We start from the raw sequence: 15,931 nt of genomic DNA on the forward strand, positions 1-15,931 counted from the left end.
CTGGAAAAGATCTCTCAGATCATTGAGTCCAGCCTCTGACCAACCCTACAATGGTCACTCAACAAAATGCCACGTTCAGGGATGGTGACTCTGATGACTTGGGAGGGCTGGGCTGGAACAGAGCCTGGGCAGAGCTGGAGAATAAAGCAGAGATTTATTGAAAGGCCTTGAGGATCCACCTTGGGCAGGACAAGAGCCTGGCCAGGGCTGCACCCAAGGGGGACCCAAAATGGTCCCCAAATGGACAAACGCTCCCCAGGGCTCACCCTTGGATCAGTTTTGCTCCGTTTGCACTTTGGGGTTGAATTGTCCAATTGCAGCTCCAGGCTGGGAGGTCCCATCCTTCTTGTTCCTCCCTGCAGCCCCCCTTGTTTGTGCTCTTGGGGCTGAAAGTTGTCCTGGGTGTGCAGCAGGAGAAGGATTTGTTTTGTGTCCATGCTGTGTGCAGAGAGCTGAGTGAGCCTGAGTGTGAGCTCAGAGCTGCACCCTGGGCACCACAGGGGCTGGGATACACGAAAGATAAAACTGAAAGCATCAACTCCACCACTTCCCTGTGCAGTTCTAGTTCTTGACCACACTTTCAGTGAAGAATTTTTTCTTAATATCCAACCTAAACCTCCCTTGGTGCCCCTGCCCTTCCCTTGAGAGGAGAGACCAACAACCCCACGGACTCAGGGAGCCTGGCAGGACCTGCCATATGGTTGATGTTTGCTTCCAGCAGCCCAGGGTACCTGTGCACCACTCAGGATCATTAAAAGTCCTTGTGGTGCAAAGATTTAACAGCAAAAATGCCTCGCTCTTTTCCACAGCACCGAAATCCTGCACTCTCCAATAATTTACAGGATGAAACTGCTATTGAGATAAGATAAGAGGACTACTTATGATAGATCTTGCACGCTGTTTTGAAGTGATGCCAGGCATTAACTTTAAAGTCTTATAGCTGTAAGACTGTTACATGTTCTGATGCCAAAAATTGTAACCAGACCCAAGCATGAACTTCAAATCTGCCCAGGGACTTTTATACTATCGCAGCTTGGGAGAAATGTTGAAATCCAGGCTTTGAATACAGAACCCATCTTCAATACTCAACAAGTCTTACAGTACCAGGAATTTGCATTAATATAATGAAATATATGTGGGAATTATGTGGGAACTGCAGGCTTTTTGTTTGCTTTTTGTACATCTATCTTTGAGGTAAAACACGAACAAGCACACAAGCTAAAATGAGCAATCTAGAAATGCAATAAGGAGCAGGGTCATTCCACATATCAGGAAGATCACCAAAAACCCAATTAATTAGACAAAAATCCTGCCATAACCCTGAAGTGCCCATTCACAACCAGTCCAGGATGACTCTCAGGAACATTCCTGGAGCACATTTTGGATAAATTACACAGTATGACCCATCTCCTCCTGCTCTTTCAGGGTCAGCTTTTCCAAATGGTGAAAAACAAGGAAGGGTGAAACCTCATCACACATCACTCATCTTTCCCTTCTGCTCAAGAGCAAGTTTGACTCTTCCACAGGACTTTGAAGCTGGCCAAGAGATAGCATTTAAATACTTGTGAGTCCATATGAATGTGTTTGTGGCAGAGAACAGATTTGTATCAGCCCTATCTGCAGGTCCTGAGTACAAAACTCGATCTCAAACTGTCCCTGCACAACAGAGCAAAGAGAACTGGGGCCCTGCTCCTTCCTCCCTCAACTTCTCCATTTTTACTTCTCTTCTCTACAACAAATGTCTTCTGCAGAGGATAAAATGAGAGGTTCCTTTAAATCTGAGGGCTTGCAATGCATCTGAAAGTCATTTAATTTGGGAAATTCAGATAACACAGCCTTTGTTAGGTTCACCTACTCCAGATAGTGTTTGCCAGCACGGAGCGCACATGTTTTATTTCATTAGGAGAGCAGAAAATGTCTTAAATTTAAATTTAGAAATAAGGTATTTTTACTATAGCATGTAAGTACAGCAAACGAACAACTCTTCCAGTTATCCATTCACCATTTGTCCAAACTAGAATTTACTGTATGAACTCCCAGATTTTTCGAATCACATCGTAACTGGCTGTTGGCAGGTTTTGTATTGGGATGGCAAAAAAACAACACAGCTAACTCCTTGGATCAGTCACAAATACCTTTAACTGGACCCTTTTTGGACTGTTCCTGTGCTGCATAAATTCCATGAGTAATTAATGTTCATTTGAGTCCTCCAGCTATTCTATCAGCGCAATGGCAAAAAGAAGTAAAACCAAAAGTTCAGCATTTGATCAAAGCCGTGCCAAAATGAAAAAGTAACATCAAAATCTCATGGTTGCTGTAGATTCCTGCATGTGATTAACTCTGAAAATAGCAATTAGAAATACACAAGTTTGTTGCCCATGATTTTAATTTTCTAGGAGGGATCATGAGAGATATCATGAATAATTCACCTTTTTGAAGATCACACTGAAAATTCTCTCTGTAGTCCAAAAGCCTCACATGCAGTGGCCAGAGCCTGAATGCTGATGGCAATTCCTGAAGCTACCAGAACCTCAAATCTCTCTCTGAATCACACAGAGAAGCTTCTGCATTGTAGGTTACCCTTAAAAACAGCAGAGGACTTACCCCAGGTACACCCCAGAACATCTCTTTTGTAAAATTAAACAATGTTTTGTTTTGTTTAGAAATGCAGTTTTTATTCTACGGCTTCAGAGTGTCACATTTTGCCCAAAGAGCAGCAGAGCTTATGATTAGTAACTGCTGAGATGAAGAAAAAGGGATTAAAAATAAAAATCCATGCCAATTTTTAGGCGTCACAGGCTTTTTCCCCCCCCTGAACAGAAAACAAAACTTATTTAGTTAAATTTTTCCAGGTTCTCATGAATTCCTGTCCCTCAGCTGTGCTAAGCTGAGTTGCATCACTCTTATAAAGACAATATTTTTTTTGTTTTCAGTTAAACGGGCTTTCAAATGCCATGTAAACATGTTTGCTGTTGAATGTCTACACCATACCTGACCTTGGAAGTGCTTTGTGTTGGCCAGAGAACAAAGAAATCAAATGTTTTGCTTTCCAGCCCAGATATCCTACACTTTGAAAAGCTCTTAAAAATGTAAATGAGATAATAAGCTCCATTGCAACAATGTGGGTGAATTACAGCTGGAGAAAGGGAAAACTCATTTGATTTATTTCTAAAAATGGAAAGGTTCCTAAAATAAAATCACATTGTTTGGGTCTCACACAGCATCGAGAGGCACGGGAAGGAGGGAAGGGAAAAGTGACGGCTTTGAGAAGGCGCCGCTGGAATATTCTGGCAGATTTTGGGGACCTGGAGTGGAATTTGGGGATGAATCCATCCCAGTCACGGGGATCCAGAGCCACTGGACACTGATGTGGAAGGAGAAAGGAACCTCTGAGCTGCACGTCTGGGTAGGCACCTTTTATTCCCCCTTTTATCCCACTGTGGATGGATTATCTCCAGCAAAACGTTTCATGGAGTTTATTTCAGACCCAAATGGAGCTTATTTCAGACCCAAATGCAGTTTATTTCAGACCCAAATGCAGTTTATTTCAGACCCAAATGCAGTTTATTTCAGACCCAAATGGAGTTTATTTCAGACCCAAATGCAGTTTATTTCAGACCCAAATGCAGTTTATTTCAGACCCAAAAGGAGTTTATTTCAGACCCAAATGCAGTTTATTTCAGACCCAAATGCAGTTTATTTCAGACCCAAAAGGGGTTTGGGCCTGTGAGGCTCCAGGAAAGCTGGGATGATGCTCAGGATCAGAGGAATTCTGTGGGATACCTGAGGGGCAGACTGAGGCTGGGAAAAAAGGTGGTTTATAAAAAAAAACCCAACTTGTAAAGCACAGAGTTTTCACAAGGAGCCCTAAAGAGATAAAAAGGTGCAGTGCCAGCATTCCAAAATCCCTTGTCAAGGCAGGAATTAATTTTTGGTGTTAGTTACAGGGCTTAATCTAAATAAACTAAAAGCTGGGAAGAGAAAGAGTTTGAAGAATCCCGGGAACAAGTATGGAATGGGAATGTAGGAAGGATTTGGTCTTTAACATATAAAAACTGATTTGTTATCCTTTAACCACAGAATATTTTTCAAAAGTGTTGGATTCCCTGAAAGTTCTGAAGAATTACATAAACAGAAACAATCACAATTTCTAATTTCTTTGTATTGATTACAACTGTGAAGAAACTTTTTACAAATGTGAGATGTTTTCCATCTTTAACCTGAAATAATTTCCTGTTTTTCGGATGTTCCTGAGAGCAGACAAGGCTTGATTCCTGATCCCATCACATCAATGGGAAGTGGATCACAGCCATTTATCTCTCTGCTCTGAGGATTGAATAAATAACTGACACTTTCAAAAGAGGAAAATTCCCTTTTTTGAAATATTTTTATCCCAATAAAAAACATTAAGTATCAACATATTTTCACTTTGAAACAGAAAGAAAAGTTGCTGCTCATCCTGATCAGATTCTGCCAGATAACATCAGTCTCTTTTTATAAGAAATATGTAATTTTTATTAGCAACTCTGCACATATGGATGTGCATCTGTATCAAGAAAAGCCCTTGAAATTTATGACCAGTGCAGAGTAAAGCTACCACTAAAGGTAGTGAGAGTTAGCACTTTTCATCTTCAAAGAATTTTTCAAATGTTACCAAATTAATATAATTAGTTAATGAAAGATGCAGTAATAAAAGCTACCCTAATTACCTACTGTAGTCTTAATTATCTCCTTACTAATGCCCACAGAAGAAGGCTTCCACTTTACATCCTCAAAACATGTGCCAACAATAATTCTGAATACAGGCCTCTCTTCAAGTGCCTTCTAAATTCAAATTACATCCATTGATGTGTTTTCTCTCCTCGTTCATGAGAAGAAAATCTCTGGAACTTTGAGGGGGAAAAAAAACCCCCATGTGAATGATAATAAAAATTAAAGAGAATTTTCTTCCAGAAATACACATGGAGATGCTTTAAAATTTTGTCATTAAAACATTTCATTTTAAAAATCTTTATCTCCCCATGAAACCAGAATTATGGGCTGTCTGGGCAAAAACCTCTTTACAATAAGTGGTCTCACAATTTAGAGTCGAATACAACTCTATCCAAAAGAAGCAGCCAAGAATCCCATCCAGATTTTTAAAAACAATCATTAATTTCACTAAAATATTTCATGGAGATAAATAGATTTATCTGGGTTTATTACTACCATAAATAAATTGGGCAAATATATCTGTGAAGACCATTGATGTAATGCCATGAGTCAGAGCAAAACAAGGGTGTTTTAAAAAGTGAAATAGAATTTCAGCCAAATTGTTGGGGCATCCTCAAGGCTTTTTGGGTTTTCACTGAGCTCTTGCCCATAACACTGCAAACAAAATCCTCTGTATTTATTTCTCTCTCGGTTTTGGTGCAAAGCAAAGGAAATCTTCTGGTTTTAACCTAATACATATGTTTGCTGTTCACATATGGCAAAATTCCTTTCTGGTGGGAACTTTTTTGCTGTTGTTGCAACACACTATATATCCAAAAAGTTTCCTTTGATGTTGAACTATTGCTCCACGACTCATTATGCTACTGATTCAATATGAAAGGCAAAATTTCTGTGGTTTCTGTTAAAACAATGCCTTTGTTTTTGCAAACAAAGTTTTCCACAACCTATATGCAGAGGCCAACGTTACTGCAAGAGAAAAGGAAATCTACACAGAAAAGAGTCACAGTGTTTAATAACACAAATTATTTCTCTGTCCTATAGGTACATTGCAATTGCTATTATGACTGTACAGAAAATTTATTGCTCCTCAGGAACAGAAATTAAAATGCCTTCAGCGATATTTGACATCTCTCTTTCCTATTTGACTTTCACTTTTCCCAGGCTGTTACCATCAGTCCAGATTCAGGATCTGGTGGAGCTATGGATGGGTGGGGGAAAGGGGGAGACCTGCAAAGGCTGCTCTGCACACTGTCCTGCTATGCAGTGACAGCAAATCTGTGACTCTCCATGCCTAAAATTTAATTTTAACCACTAAACACTATTTCATGAAGAGTGAACATGAATTACAACACGGAATGAAAATGCAAATTGGTAATACCGTCGTAAATGTGTCCCTGCAAGAACTGGCTGCACATTTTCTGCTGCCATTATGGGAAGAAAAAAAAAAGTTTCCTTGGTCAGAAATCAGACAAAAGGCATAATTTCCAAAGGCAACTCCCACTTGGAATAACAGGAGCTCCCATGTACTCCACGGCACCTTTGGAAGTTTGGCTCACTTTGCTGACATTTCAAAACGGGAATGGAGATCTTACAAAATTCTCCAAGCTGGGGCTTTGCCCATCCCCACCAGCCAAGAGCTCCCTGTTGCAGCAGGCTGTGGCTTCAGAGATTTGCCAGCAGGAGATGCCCCTGGGAAGTCTAACAAATCCTTCCCTTGAGGGACTGTGGGAAGAAAGAAAGAAAGGGGTTCAGGAAGAAAAGGAATAATTTGACTCTAGGAACAGAATCAAGTCTCTCCAGCAGTAGGAGAAAAAAAAATTTAAAGTAGGTCATTTAACATAAAAGAAAAATATATGCAAACATTTTGCAGTGTGGCAGGCTGTAACATAAGCTATTTTCATTTTTTGACAATTCACAGGCAAGAGACTGACTGGCAGTACTTTATAAACTTGGGATCATCAGCATTAGCTCCTGAGCAGTCCCGTAACGCTTCCACATCAGACTTCACCTGGTGCCTTTTGGAGATCACTGAGCATTGCTGGGATTGCCAACACGCCCATTTCCCCCTGCTTTGCTCCTGTAGGATATTGATGTGTTTTCAGCATTTTCTGTACACAGCTAGTTGAGCTGACCAAAGTTTTAAGATCATTTTCCTGCAAAGTCTTTGGGTTTATTAGAAGGAATTCTTCCCTATGAGGGTGAGAGGCACAGGGTGCCCAGGGGAGCTGTGGCTGCCCCTGGATCCCTGGAAGTGTCTCAGACCAGGCTGGATGTGGCTTGGAGCAGCCTGGGTCAGTGGAAGGGTAAGATGGGCTTTAAAGTCTCTTCCAACTCATATCTTTTCAAGATTCCATGATTCTAAGATACATCCCTAATATACCTTGAAGGCACCAGCAGGGCTATTCGTAGACATAAAATTAGGCAGGGGCTTAAGCATTTTGCTGAGTCAGGGCTTCACCGCAGGACATTATAAACCCAATTCTTTTGAAAGGCAAAGGATGCCATAAGGTCCTGCAGAGATAACAGTTCAAAGAAAACAGCAGCATAAATTGTAAAGTCGGGCATTTTTGTCAGGGGGAGCCAAGGAGGGGATTGTTTTTGCTTTGTTTTAGTGGCTCAGGTGACAGGAGGGAAAGAGAGGCAAGGTTCAAAGGCTGTAATAAACTGGCTTTCATCTGCTTTTCTCAACGGGCCACAAAACCCAACAAGCACTTGCCATGTCCAAGCAGTGCTTTGCCTATGACCAGGACACTTTGGGGCTGCTGTGATGAAATCAATCCAAAGCCTGTCAGCTGCAAGATTTAGTGTAAAATTTACTTGCAGAATTTTGTAGTTTGCTTTAACACTGCTCCCACTTTTTCCCAGCCTGCACGAGTGTCATGGTTAAGAGCAGAGGCTGCCAAAAGGAGAAAAGCCTGGAACTGTTTTCCCCTTGCACTCGCCGAGGTTTAGGCAGAAACACCAATGGTGCACATTTACCAGATAAAACGAATCTTTTAAACCCAAAGATACCATGACATCTTAAGCATACACTTATGAAGGAAAAGTTCAGAACTCCATTTTAAACCACTTATGAGAGGATTTACCAAGCTTCTGCCTAATGTTCAGCTGACGCTTTGTCAAAAACATTTATCACGAAGCTTTTGAAGTTTCTTAGCTCCCCCTGAGTTATTAAAACTTGAACTGCAGAGTTTGTTATCAGCCTCAGAGCACACACAAAATACTTCAGGTATTTTTTCAGTCAATCTTTCAGTCTGATTTTGAGACTATTACACAAAATACAACATTCCCAATCAGGTTAATGTCTGACAGATAATGCTGAGCGGGCGGAACCGCTGTGCCTGATTGATCTGCAAGACAATTTTCGTTTCCTAATTTGCTTTTTATTAAACACTCTGCAATCAAAGGGAACGGCGAGGAGTCTGCCATTCTCTGAGCAGGTTCCCTGTGAAGACCTGATGTTGGCTTCAACATTTTTAGGCAACTTCTTGAATTTTTGATGCTCTGTCGCAAGAACGTCTAAGACGCCCCGTCAGTGCCGTGCTAGTGAAAAACTCCTGTTGGGAATACAAATTAACCAGCAAAACATCTGGTTCTGCTGCTTGCTGTACTCTTAACAACAGTTCTGCAAAAACAAACATCAGGGGTTCGGGCAGAACTTCCTGCAATGAGTTGGAGAAGGTTTAAGTAGATTTATCAATCCCTGGCTGATCGAGGCAGAGATAAAGTGGATTTATCAATCACTGGCGGATCGAGGCAGAGATAAAGCGGATTTATCAATCCCTGGCTGATCGAGGCGATCTTCTGCTGCCCGGGGCTTCATTCCCAACCAAGTTCATCACCAAACTGCCACTTTAAGTGGGTGTTTGGATACTTCACACCTGGAGCCAGCCCAGAGGCTCCAGCAGATCCCTGGTGCTCTGCAAATGTCTCTTTAAAATGCATTGCTCCTCATGGATTTACAAGGACCTGGAAATATAAACATTTCTAACAGGCCTTACAAAGCCCCTCATTTTATTATGCTCTTTTAAAACAGAAATATGAAAGGCTCAGATATTTCTAATCAATAGGCCAATCTGATTCCCAGTAAGAATGAAAGAAAAGCTATTTATTTTGTGCAATCAAGGGCTCAGTATTGCTGCAATTCTCCCATTACAGAAAATAACACACATTTTCTCGCACACAGGCACACACAAAGAAATCTAATAATGTCTTTTTACCTTTCAAAGTAACCTTAATCAACAAAATTAACTCGCAAGGCAAACCACTGCTTTTTGAACTGAACAAGAGCGAGCTTGACTCAACACATGTGAGATGTAAGAGGCAGCAAAGTAATATCTGCTAAAATTATGTCTGGAAGCCAAAAATGGGGTGATTCTTGACAGGGAAGGATGCACACTTGGAAACTTGGAAATTCTTTTGTTCAAAGTCTTTAATGACCTCCAACCCAATTACATTTGCAACAAGACATGACAATGCAGTTGCTCCTATTTAAAAGTATGAGTGAAAATGGAGTATTTTTGAAGCCTGATTATTTTTTTTTTTACTTTTTAATCATGTTGAGATGAAGCTCATTTACTTAAAAAGAAAAAAATGAAACAGAACGTCCTCTGCAGCTGGTCAAACAGATTACGAAACTCTAATCTCAGTAGCCTGAGGAAAACCAAAACTGTTTTTCAAGTATCTATTTTATACAGCATTAGCTTTATACTTTTTAAAAGAGGCATTAACATAACTGATCAGAACATCCCAGAACGTTTCTGATCTAGTTAATCATATGACGTTATGACAGAGATTCTTGCTGTCATAATGCCAATGTTTCTAAACATTTCTAAAATCCTTTAAGTTCATTTTTTTTTTCCAAATTAGATATGGGGAAGATCTATTTCAGTTTCTTCAGAAGTTTTTCCATCCATTTTAGAGCTCTACAAAAGTAGTTGCAGAATATTTTAGATAGACAGACACATACACACATGGCAAGGAAAAATGTCAGGCTCCATGACCTATTTAAATATTTCTGATAGCTTTTTATACAAAATATTTTACTCTAATTCCTGCATAACTCATTTCTGGAAGTCCTCACCACTGTATTTCATTCACTCTGTTTTATTCTTTACAGCTGAACTGGAATCATTGATAAAAAAATTAAAATTTGTCTAGTTTCAATTTATTGGGTTTGTTTCCCTTAAAAGCAATTATTTAAACATTCAAACCCATGCTGCATTTTTTGCTAATAGTTTCTCTAGTACAGGTAAGAACAAGGTGTAATTTATACACAGGCAAGCTAGGAAGAGGATGAGAGGGAAAACACTGGCCAAAGCTATTGCTGTGCCTCAGAGAGAGTTTTAGTGGGGTGTCAAGAGCTCTTATCACAGTTGTGACAAAGCAGATTGATCTCCATTGAGAGTTTTTGGGCTTTCCTTGTTTGTTTGTGGGGTTTTTTCTTAGGTCTCTTCCAGCCCAGTTTTGAGCTGAAACTCTGCTGGTTCAGTTAAAACAATGGCTTTGTTTCTGCAAACAAAGTTTTCCACAACTTATATGAAGGGGCCAACATTACTCCAAGAGAAAAGAAAATTATTATTTTACACAGAAAACAGTCACGGTGTTTAATAACACAAATTATTTCTCTATCCTATAGGTACAACACAATTGCTATTGTGATTGTACCTCAGATACAGGTGCACTGTTTGAGTGTGAAGATCTTTTTGCTGTGGCACAAAAGTCTTACATGAAAATGCAAAGGCAGGAGAGGAACTCAGTCCCACACAGCACAAATTCTGTCGAGTTTCTTGTGACTCTAACAGGCATCCCCAAGATATCCCCCTGCTTTTGCTTCCCAGGAACACCCAGAGGGTCCTAACAAGGCAGCTGAAACACCCCCAAAAGGCACACAAAGATTTATTTAAAAATATGTGTAAATAGTTCCAAACATTCCTATATGGATGACATTTTTAAAATACAAAAGAACTAAAAATAACAGAAAACAGATCAAGTTCTGAAGCACCACCAGTTTCTCATTTGTGCAGCCACACATTAACATCTCTCAGTCGATCTTTATGCATCCCAAAACCTTCCCCTCATCACAACTGAGACAAAAACTGCAGGAAAAACATGATGTGGCACAGTGTGAAAAAGCTAAGAATTCCTGTATTGGCAGAGTTGCACAAATCTTGGTCTAGTTCAGGGTCTGATAGGGAAGCACAAACGAGCTTGGCCTCTGCTGAGATGGAGAAGGGACATCAGCTCTTCATACCCACCATGAAGGCTGAGCTAGAAACACAAATGAGTGCTCAGCAATGCCAAACTTGATTTGCAAACACACATTTCCATGCAATGATTATGAACAGCCAGGAACACTGAGTAGAAGTGGTGTGTTATTCTAGTAGCAGGAAGAAAACAATGCATTAGGTAGGAGTCCTTCCTTGGCTGTGGTCAAAGGTGTTTCCAGGCAGACAATCAAAATCCACTGATAATATCCAAATTGTTATATAGTCTTCATTAACTGCTGTTTTACCTCGCTGAATTACAAGTGCAGAACTGGAAAGGACATGAATTATATTGACAGAAGAAACAAAAGTAAGAGTTATTTAAATACAGCACATGGAGCTGTTTTCTGGAGCCAGAGAGTGTCAATACCCACCTTGCATTTCCCCCTCCAGCTGCCTGCAGAGTCCTGGCTTGGCCTGGTGGTGCAGGTGTTCCTGCAGGTACCTAACATTTGTCAGCCTCAATTTTTATTTATCCAGTTCCATTCTGCCCTTGCCAGGCTTCTCAGTAAGCAAACAAACTCACTTTTCATGTTCAGTGTTCTTGTTTGTACTTTGTACATCACAAACCTGGCAGGGAGCAGAGCAGGGAGAGCACCCGGGGCTCCAGCTGTGTGTGCAGGGGGTTGGACACTCCTTGAGGGCATCACCCCTCCCTGGGTGAGCACATCCTCTTCCTGGGTCTCCTCCAGGTGACATCCTGGGGTGGAAAGGTGGGTGCAGGGTGGCAAGGGAGTCACGCTGGCAGCAGGAATGGAAAAGCTGAGGATGACCATGGTATAGGATGACCATGGTACAGAGGTGGGAGCTCGTGGCAGTCCCTGGGCACTCACGTGGAAAATGGAATGGAAAACATTTCAGCGCTTTAGGGTTTAACATATTTTCAATAATTTTAGTTGAAAAGAGAGAGAGCACAACCTTCTATTGAAATGAAGATGTTGTGCTGCTGAGACAGCGACTCTCGGGAGCCTGGAGGGACTCAATGATCTCAGGTTTTTTCCAACCTTAATGATTCTGTGAGTCTGGAAGTGCACAAATGATGTGTTTTCCTAAACACATCTGTGTGAAGTTCTAGTGCTGCCATGTTCTAACTAATTATTTCCCTAGAAAAGGGACTGGTTTGTTTTCCCCTGATCCGGTTCTAGAACTTGGATCCACTCCTTTGTGTATCACAAATGATCTGATCTGTTTCCAGGACACGATGAGTGATGCTCTCCTTCCTCCCTACACCAGGCTTTGCTCCTTTGGGATGATCTGAACTGTGAGACAGCAAACCCCAGGGCAAAACTGAGCTGGGACTTGGCAAATCTCAAGAGGGAAGTGAACAGAGCATTGCATGTTTTGTCTTCTAAGGCCAACATGGCCTGGTTTGAAATCCATGATCTCATGCCATCCTTGGCCAGGAAAATGGCACATCCAGGGCATGGGTTTCCAGCAGAAAATACAAGTGAGGTGATCTGATGTGACTCTATTCACCTGCCAAGAGCCCTGGCAGAAAAATAAACAGGTTCTGGGGATGAGCTGCTGCTGGAGGCAAAGCAGGAACCATTAGAAGAGCTGCCCTGACCTGTGAGGAACTGATGGTTTTGCTTTGAACTTCAGCAGATCTTAATGAACTCTTCATAATTGGCAATCCAGGGTTTTCACTGAAGATTTATTTCTCTAGAAATAAATGCAGGAGACAAATTCAACATTGGAAACACAAATTTTGGGTCTCACAGTTGGCTGTCCAGGCCAGTGAAGGCAGTTCCAACACCACTGCAGGTCACTCTGAGTTGTATCAGGAATTAGATTTGTACATGAAGGTGCATCAGTGCTGAAGAATTTGGTTTTGTAGTTATTAAAACATGTTGATTTAATTGAGTTATTGACTTCAAGTGCAGTGAAGGCTTAAACCAGAAATAAACAGAGACAGTTTTAGTAACAGAAGAAGTTAAAAAGTGGTTGTGCTCTCCTCCTTACTCGGAGCAGTAAGGTTTTGTTTGTGCTTGACTCATTCCTGCTCTACTGCTCTTCCACTCCTTTGTTATCTGGCAGTTTTAGAGGGGATGCTGCCAAGAAGTTCATTTAAAGTCCTAAATTTTATCTTGTAGGCAACACTTACTTCAGTTTCCTGAGAATAAATTCCATAGACAGACCCCTGAAGAAGAAAACAGGTGAACTCTTTGCCCCATAAATCAGTCAGGCTTCCTGAAGAGGCCAAAGATACAAAACTACAGATGCCTGCACAGAAACACTTCAGAAAAAGCTTCAGCCTTGAAGTTCACAGTCTTCTCCATAAGCCTCAAGCCCTCAGTCTTCCTCATGAATATTTTTAAGGGTCAACAAATCAAATATTTACTGAGTTAGATCCTGTTCATCAGTGAATCAAGACATGATGGTGCAAGAATCAGCAACAGTGAACTACTCCCAGGAAAGGCATCCCACTCTCCAATGCAGGATGGACATGAAATCCACATGTAACAAGCTTGGATAATAAAGTACATTTTCAATAAAACTAATCCAGCTTTCCTTCTCATTACACAGACACGTGCTGTATGAACACAGAGAGGCAAGTTCCTTGGGCTGAAAGGCAGTGAGGGGTACAAACAGAAAATATTCTCTGCACAAATTTTAGTGGGAAAAGGAGCAGAGTACAACACACAGAACAGACTTGCTCCTGCTTCTGGACTCCAGTGCTACTTTGGCTGCCAACAGTACACAAAATTTCCACTGAAGGGCAAGTCAAACCAATTTCCCTGAGGATGGAGGCATCCGAAAACTCGCTGAGGTTATTCCATTAGTGCCTACGCATTCTCTAAGCGGATGAGCAGCTTCACTTTGAATCCATGTCAAACCACAAGGACTGGCTGATAATAACATTCAATTAAAATGATTTCACCCCCCCAGAAAAAACTGGCTAACAGCTCCACCTCACCTTTTCTAGCTGGGCACAATGGGGCGATTGATGCTGCAAGGAAACGGGATAGGTTTGTGCCGAGGAGCCGCCGGGTCAGGTTTGGTGACAGTGTTTGTAGGTTTAACCTCTTACCCAAATCTCCGAGATGAAAAAGCCACTTCTGCTCAGCACACAACTGTGAGAAAGTCAGAGCTAGAGCTGGCAAACACCGAGCTGAGCTAATTAGACAGGTGTTTTGAAAAACCCCAAGCTTCACGCTCGACGCGCATTTGGACCTTTTGATGTTGTATCTGGTGCTGTTTCACACCACTGGGGCTCCAGAGAAAGGCAGGAGCTGCTCCCCTGCTCAGCTCTGGGGTGAGTTTGCCATCTGATCTGCTGGATACACAGATAAAAGTCACCGCAGACTTTTTTTCCCTTTTCAAGTGCAGCCCTTAACTTGGAAAGTTTCTTTTATTCGCAGCTCCGCTGACGTAAGGAAGTGGCAGGAACATGGCAGCTTTGGCTGCTTTCCTTTTGTAGCTCTTTGTAAGTAATCTTTTAATGCTAACAAAACAATAGGTATTTTCATTTTGGATGGAAAAAACATTCCATTTTATAGAAAATTAAACCAATGCCTTTCAAAAAGTCTAAGAGTGCAACTGGCCACTTGATTCTTCTCCTACCCTGCCTTTAAATATTGGTAAATAGTTACCATGCACAGGCATCAGATTCTCCAGGTTTCTCTTGTTACACTTAAGAAAAGCCCAACTATTAGGAAAATCGTGAAGTTTAACAAAGATATTTCTATTTCCCTGTGATCTGCCATTCAAAAGTGTTAGCCAGCCATTTTTTAAAAAACACTCTTGATATTTGATCTTCTTGAGTTTCAGTTACATATAAAGCTGGAGAGCCAGCAGAAAATTCTAAGTGGAATCTGAAGATTTCTAAAGTCAACACTCATTTTGGCAGCAGCATTTTAATGCACAAAGCTGAAATCCTCAGTGACTCTCTCCTGCTGATACCCCTGGAGCAGCCAGCACAAAACCAAAAGCAACCTACAGCAGAACATACGAAAAAAAAAAGGATGTGGACACAAACACTGGAAGTGGTGTGGGCACAACGGGATCAGCCAGGGCAACCTGGTGCTGCTCCAGCTCGCCCCTGGGACGAGCCACGGCGCAAGAGAGATGTCTCAGGGAAAAGAGATGTTGATAACAAAGCAGATCCACATCCCCAAAGCCCTGCTTGCCAAACCCTGCAGCTCTCCTTGCTGTGCCAGCCTTTAAAACCCCTCAGTGAGGAGTTATGAGCGTTTGTGGCCCGCGGAAGGTTTGCTTTGAAGGCGTCGCTCTCCCCAGCACCCTTTTGCTGGTGGGACCCGTGGCTCACACAGATTGTGTTTCCACCTCCACGGCTGCAGGAGCCCTGCAGCCAAGGCTGTTCCAGGAGCAGGGAAGGAGGCTGCGTTCCAGGAACTCACTGGAACTGGAACAAAGCACAGCCCTTGGAAAGCCTACACAGCCCTGTGCACAGACTGTTTTACAGATGCCCTGTCTTTGGACGGCTTTAGACACTTGTTTTTATCTTTATCTTTTTTTTTTTTTTCCTCTCTCTCCAGTAAAGTCTCAGACTTTAGAGCACAGGCTCTTCCTCCCGGGCATTCTGCCTCCTAACTCCTGGGTATCTCCCCAGCTCTGTCTTTTTTAAGCACCACTTTCTCCTCCACATAAAAGTCCTTCTGCTCTTTGGAGAGAAAAACGCCTTTGAAATGCAGCAGTAAACTCTGAGCATCACAGCAGCCTTGAAAAAGCTGATTTCCATTTTCTTATAACATAGTTCTAAACCTTGTCTGCCCTTCTTTACAAACTGTGTGGGCATACATCAGTATTACTCAACACTTACTAATAAGACAATTTTGTCTGCACCTTTTTGATTACCCAGGACCCCTCTCAGTGCTCTTACTCCTGTCTTGTCAATTAAAAGCAGTGAATTTTATAGCTGGTTTTGAATTTTTCCCCCATTTATCCAGTGCAAAACTAGCATAGTCCACATTATTAAAAGCAAGACAGTT

At 41.6% G+C, this 15,931-nt stretch overlaps 1 protein-coding gene and 1 long non-coding RNA gene across 5 annotated transcripts in view; one reads left to right on the forward strand and one right to left on the reverse strand.

The window, feature by feature from the left end:
* CEP112 (centrosomal protein 112) overlaps nt 1-15,931 on the reverse strand; it is a 153,133-nt gene that overhangs the window by 17,764 nt on the left and 119,438 nt on the right. The window lies entirely within an intron of this gene.
* LOC134556924 (uncharacterized) lies at nt 3,085-15,465 on the forward strand. Its single transcript, XR_010081958.1, has 2 exons — nt 3,085-3,406; nt 13,073-15,465. It is a non-coding gene; the product is annotated as an uncharacterized LOC134556924 (long non-coding RNA).

The sequence above is a fragment of the Prinia subflava genome, chromosome 12 (genome assembly GCF_021018805.1).
Source record: "Prinia subflava isolate CZ2003 ecotype Zambia chromosome 12, Cam_Psub_1.2, whole genome shotgun sequence".
In the NCBI taxonomy this organism is placed as follows: domain Eukaryota; kingdom Metazoa; phylum Chordata; class Aves; order Passeriformes; family Cisticolidae; genus Prinia; species Prinia subflava.